Source organism: Hibiscus syriacus, unplaced genomic scaffold (genome assembly GCF_006381635.1).
Source record: "Hibiscus syriacus cultivar Baekdansim isolate YM2019G1 unplaced genomic scaffold, ASM638163v2 tig00110223_pilon, whole genome shotgun sequence".
In the NCBI taxonomy this organism is placed as follows: domain Eukaryota; kingdom Viridiplantae; phylum Streptophyta; class Magnoliopsida; order Malvales; family Malvaceae; genus Hibiscus; species Hibiscus syriacus.
In genome coordinates, this window is record NW_024062636.1 from 7,824 (window position 1) to 14,521 (window position 6,698).

The window sequence follows — 6,698 nt, forward strand, 5'->3', positions numbered from 1 at the left end:
ACATTGACTGTAACGGTCGTTAAATTCTATCGTTAAATGACATATTTCATGTTATAATAATTTTAATTTTTTTTAAAATTAAAAATTAAAAAAATATTATATTTTAAGAAAACCCCCCCAAAAAAGTTCAAAAAACGTTAAAAAAACTCAAAACTTTGAAAACCCTAATTTCAACCCCTAAACAAATGTCGGCCGACACTCTTTGTTGTCGATGAACCTCCACTCAACTTCACCACTATCCGACGACTGATAACCTCAGAATAGGAGTCAATCGATGTGTGTACCTTGATGAATCTCGACATTGCAAATCACAACCACACGCGATCTTGACGATCAATTGGCGACAAGGATGGAAACGTTTTACTAGGAAGATGGCAAAGACAACGTCGACGGTGGTGGTTGTGGTTTGTAAGGATGACGTCAACGGATTAGTGTGAGGGATCTAGGATTTTTAGGGATTTAATGCCTTTATGTAATTTAAGAGAAATTAGGGTTATTTTTTAAAATATGATAATTTTTTTATTTTAAAAAAAATAAAATTATCAAAATTATCAGAACGTAACATATCACTTAACAGAGTTTTTTTTAATGAACGTTATGGTTGAGGCACCTAAAGTGGTAACGTTTGTAACGTTAGACATCTAAAGTGATAACGTTTGTAACGTTAGACACCTAGATGAATCGGAAAAAAAATTCAGGAACTTATTTGAGAAAAACGATATAGTTTAGGCACTTGTTTCAAATTAAACCTTTTTATTATACTAATTTTACAAATTTTCATGTTTTGTTGTAAGTTAAAGATTTATTTATAAAATATAAAATCAATTGTTAGACGATTGATTAGTTCGTGTTCTTTTTTTTGTTGATTTCAAGTTTGGAAATAACACAAAGTGTTCAAGCAGCTCAAACATCCAACCCATTAAATTGTAAACAAGGCTTAATAAACTTGCTCAATATGACCTTCAATGCTAAATATTTCACCTCAGTTAAACCATTGCAAGTATGTGCTTCCCACTATCAATGATCCAAAAAATTTAACAGAAACGAGTCCAGCTCCAACATTCAAGGAACAACAAATATCAAATTACAAAAGTTGAAAGAGCCATTTTGATTATACTTCCTATTCATCTTAAAGATACAGACACATATATTCCAATCTAATTATACTTCCTTTTGATTACCTTGAAGCCTGATGATCGGATAACATCATCGTCTCTGTTGAGGGCCGCCTCGAAAGCTGCCATTGATTCCGGTTTTGTAAAGTAGGTAAAGAGAAGGTAAATGCCATCCAAGTAAATATTGGTTTCTCCAGCTTTATTTTTCTTCCTGATGCTGTAGGCTAGTGGAATTACCCCTGTTAAACATTTCAATATACATGTCGCCACCAGCAACCAGAAGCTGCAAGAGGATCCCAATAAAGAAACGCTTTTAAAGAATAAGAACAGAAACATAAGGTGTTTTTCTGAACATTACCTCCTCATACTTCTGGGTAAGAGAAAGCCTTTCATCTTCAGACATGTCGGGTCTCAAAACCGCCATTGTCTTGTACTGTCGGAGCCCCGGAGGACACTGGGGTTCCTCTTTATCTTCCAATGCATTTATGCCAGAGCCGGGTTGGGAAAGCGGGTCATCGTCGGAAACGATACCACCTGCAAAGAATGAACCGGAGAAGTCCATTGTCTGGGCTTTGACGGTTAAGGTTATGGGGTTGTCTCTGTTGAGGGAAATCGGAGACCTGGGGTTCAGTGGGATATGTTTGAGCTGTGAGTGAAGGAGATGACGGGTAAGTGTGAAAATTGGGTGAGAATGTGAGGTCAAAACGGGGAAATGGTTAAAGAAGAATTGGAGAAGCCATTTGGGTGTTCTTTGAGGTTCAGTGATTACCGAGAGAATGTTATGTGTGGCTTAATTTTACAAGCCTACAACTTGATAAAGTCCAAGTGATAGTTAAAATTAACATGAATTTAAGTTCAATTTTACAACCGTCAAAGATTATAAGATGACAATTATCTTGATAAAAGAATGATGCAAATTAAATATATCAAAAGTTCGAGTTGACAAGCTATGATAGGCAAAAATATTGGCAAGTTTATTCAAGTTGGCATAGCAAGTTGTCAACTTATGAACATGGGAAAATTATCATTTGGTCCCTAAACTATTAAGTTATTTGTAAGTTCAGTCCTTGAAGCTTAACTATAAATATTTCTAAGCACTTTCACTTCAAATCATCCCAAAAAGATCTCTCTCCCACTTGTTGTCTTCATTCTCCCACTTTGTAATATTTTAGGAATTATATGGAATTCCATTTGTTGTAATATTTTGTTGATAGTGAAGTTAACATCCGTTGGTGATGCCCGAGGAGTAGACGATATTTTCGTTGAACCTCGTAAATTTGATGTATTCTCTCCATTATTGTTCTTTATTGGTTTTTTCCATTGTGTTTCAATATTCAATAGTTTGACGGGTTTGTCTGCTGTGTAATTTTGATAGTTTTGATCTTGACATTTCAGGTCAATTTTGAAATTACCTTCGTGTGAAAAACTACCTGGTTTCCCCTACAATTGTTATCAGAGCTTCGGTTGACGTTATCTCGATGGTCCCGTTGCTAAAAATATCAAGCTCATGTTGTTGAATATTGTCAATTGGCATTGAAATGATAAAATACAGATCACTTGAGACATCAAGCTCTTCATCCAGATCCATGAGGAGGGTGATGTCAAATGTAAACTTCTCGGTGGAGTTGTTCAATGGATCCAATTATTTTTTATATGTCGCAAGGCTAGGTGTTAGACGATTTATTCCAACAAGGTTTGGAAATCCCCATTGAGGAAGAAAAACTCACATATATGGATGATAAATAATGGGGAATAATTAATAGTTTGACGTGCAACACGATTCAATCTTGTTTTTCCAGTGAGCAAAAATATGGCTACAAGAACGAGACTTCTGCAAGTAAGCTATGGAAAGTATTAGAGGAAAAATTCCTAAAGAAAAGCTCTCAGAATCGTATCCACATGAAGAAAAGATTATTCAGATTTGATTATCAACCAGAAACCAGTATGAATGAACACATCACTGCCTTCAATGAACCAGTGGTAGATTTATTGGGCATGTATAAAACTTTTAAAGATGAAGATTTGGCTCTAATGTTGTTATCATCTCTTCCAGATGAATTTGAGCACCTTGAGACAACATTACTTCATGGTAAGGATCAAGTTACCCTTAAAGATGTAAATGTTCCTTTGTATAGTTATGAGCTCAAGAAGAAAACCAAGATACAGAACAAGTACGAAGTAGCAGAGGCCATGGTGGCAATAGGTTGCTTAAAAAGCTAAAGCCAAAGAGGATAGGGAGATCAAAGTCAAAGTCCAGATTGAGAAAACATAAATGTGCCTTTGTCATGAGAAAAACCATTGGAAGAAAGATTGCTCGAGGCTGAAGAAGAAAGGAAAAACTACTCCAGATGTATTGTTGCAAAGCATGATGCCAATAAATCTAATATATCATTGGTATCTTCATCATCAACATTCCATTCAGATGAGTGGATGTAAAACCTTAATCCAGTTCGACCCAAGATCCTTGTATTATGATGCCACACAGAACCATCGAAATGGTCACCCCAATTTTTTTTCAAAATATTGATAAATATCAAAATCAATCATCCATCATAGCAACGAAATTTAAATAAAAGTTTACAAAGTATGTGAGTCCCCTAAATACGTATAATACGACCATAAGATTTAAATAAAAAATAGAAATAGAGTTATAACTCGAATAATATAAGGTCCATGTAGAATACATGGCCACTAAAATAAACTCAAGATCTACTCTGTAAATCATCCGGTCTATAATGTATTGATGTGATAGGATCATTAACGATCTTTCTACTAAACTGGCACGAAAACACATTCCATACGCTGAGCTCAAGAGCTTAGTGCCATAAGAATAAATATACAATACTACATGCATTCATTTCATGAACATACCGGTGTGCAAAGTCATAGATATACAAAGGTACATAACAAACATAAGATAGGCCGAGTGGTACGGTCGAAGGAATTTACTTGCATCTCGGACAACACATTATCCTATCTAGAATTGAATAGCTTTGGGTTAAGAACTAGAATTTATGTGCATCAGAACTTATAAACCTCAATTTATTTTGGATCCTCAAGAGGTTGGGGTGAGGTTCGAAATTTACGTACATCGGAAGCTAACATCCTACACCTAGTCGAGCATAGAGTATGATTTTGAAATTTACGTGCATCAGAATTCATACTGGTACGACCTAGAATTTATGTGCTTCAGATACGTACCAAACAGATAATATCCAAATATTCACAAACAAAGGATGATTGTCAATACTAGAGTAACTTGGATGTCCTAGCAATTTCCCAGAATCATTCAAAGCCAAATCTTATGTCATCATAGCTTGATTGATTTGTAGGTGAGAATTGAGTTAACTTCTTTTTTTCACTTGAATTGAAGACTTAAGGCTTATACGAACTCAAAACACCTCAGCCTGAACACCCAAGTAAATTAACCAAAATTACCAAAAAAATCATCGTGGGTATCGATAATGTGCCAATAATATCGACACTAGACCCTTAAGTATTTATACTCATCTTGAGTATCGATACCAAAAATAACTTCGATGTTTTAGAAAATGCCTTAGTATCAATACTCTTATGGGGAGTATCAATACTCTACTCTGGGTATCGATACTACCGTGAGTATGGATACCAAATTTGGCTTTGTGTTTTCAAAAATTCCTTAGTATCGATACAAACCCTCTAAGTATTGATACTAGACCTCGAGTATCAATACTCCTTGAAATGGTATCGATACAACCCTTATAGCATGCTTGGTTTTTGCCTTTCACGAAGAACAATATTGGTATTGTTATTCTAGTACCGATATCAACGGACCAAAATGCCCTATTTTGGGTACAAAAATGCCTCTAAATCTCACCCATGCACTCCCCTAAGACTAGCAAAGCTTATTAAAGTCTTATTTGAGGTCTTAGAGGTTAAAAGTTATCATCTTTCATGCTTACAAACAACAAAAATTGATCTTGCCATGAAATTACTCTAGCATGCTTATATGAAAAAACATACCAAAATGCACATACAATGACCTACATGCAATATGGTCAAGTTAGAACCATGTTACCTTGAATCTAGGTGACTGAAAAACGTTTCAAAATCACCAAAGGGTTAAGTTTTTCTTTCCTCTAGCCTTTGAGCTCTCCCATTGCTCTTGCACTAATCAAAACAAGTGTAATGAGTTGTTAGCTCATTTAAAACCTTAGGAAGAAGCTAAAAATGTTTTTCTACAACATGAATCTCATAAACAAACCAAGACTTAGGATTTCATAAACCCCACTAAAATCTGTTTTTGGGAAACTTGACCAAAACTTGCAAAAGTGGGTTTAGATGAAAGCTTGGGAGATGAAGGTTGTCATTCTTACCTTGGAAACTCTAATGGATGCTTGGAACTCTTAAAGCTTCCTACTTTAACTTGGTTCTTGAAGAGGATGAAAGATAAAGAGAAAAGATGAAGAAGATAAGCTTTTGGGGACAAAGAAATGATATATATCAGAATAGAAATCATCCCAAATTAATGGGAATCAACTTTGATTCAAATAAATGGGTTAATTACCCACCTGGTCCCTCATCATTTTATTCAAGGTTTAAAACATCCTTTTTAAAGCTTGTTAGTCTCATAACAAGCACAACTAAATTCCACTGGGTCCAAAGAATCATAAAATATAGAGAAAAAAGCCCCTATGTCATAACCATTTTTTCAGTAAAACAATTAAATATTGATTAAAAAAATGATTACGACTTTAATTTTGAAAAATTAGTGATTTTGAAATTAAATTGGATAGAATTGAAAAAGAGTCGACATCTACCTTTGGGTTAGGTAGGTCGAACACCTTAAAACGTATTTTAAAAATAATTTTAAGAAAAATCATTTTTAAGACAAAAAATTGGTCCGTGTTTACAAAGACTCGATTAAAACGGGTTCGGGAGTCGGTTACAGTCAAGGAAGGATTAGTACCCTTTCGGTACCATTTAATTTGTCGGTTGTCGTATTTACAAAAATTAAAATTAAAATTTAAAAATTCAATTCGAATTGCTCACCTTTGACCGATTGAAATTACTACTGAAAAAGTCAAAAAGAATGTTAAATTGAAAAATAAAAATAAATAAATAAATATTAAATAAAAAGAAAAAAGTTTTTTAAAAAAGTTAAAAAATAGATAAATAAATAAAATCATATTAACAAAAAGAATAATTAAATTTTTTTAAAAGGAAATAAATAAAGGTATACGGCTTTAAAAACATTTTAATTTCAAATTATACTTTATAAATAGAAAGAAGGAAAATTAAACAAAGTTGCGTATATACATGTGAAATCAAGAAAGCATTAGTGGACATAAATATAAACATGGTAAAGAACTACGATTCAAGCATGAATATGCTAAAATGAAGTACTAAATATAAAATAATAAAAATGGAAACAAATGAGAAGAAAAGATTAAAAGGATATATATTAGAATAGAGTGCCAAATAAAAAAGTAACAACAAAATGAAATAATAATAATAATAAAACTAAAATAAATTGCATGGAATAATGAAGGGTTTAAAAATGAGATAATCCCAACTTCATTTGATGAACATAGTAAAATAATA

At 33.4% G+C, this 6,698-nt stretch overlaps 1 pseudogene; it reads right to left on the reverse strand.

Annotated features, from left to right (window-relative positions):
* Positions 1-1,157: 1,157 nt before the first annotated feature.
* Positions 1,158-1,770, reverse strand: LOC120114421 (annotated as a pseudogene).
* Between the last annotated feature and the right edge of the window lie 4,928 nt (positions 1,771-6,698).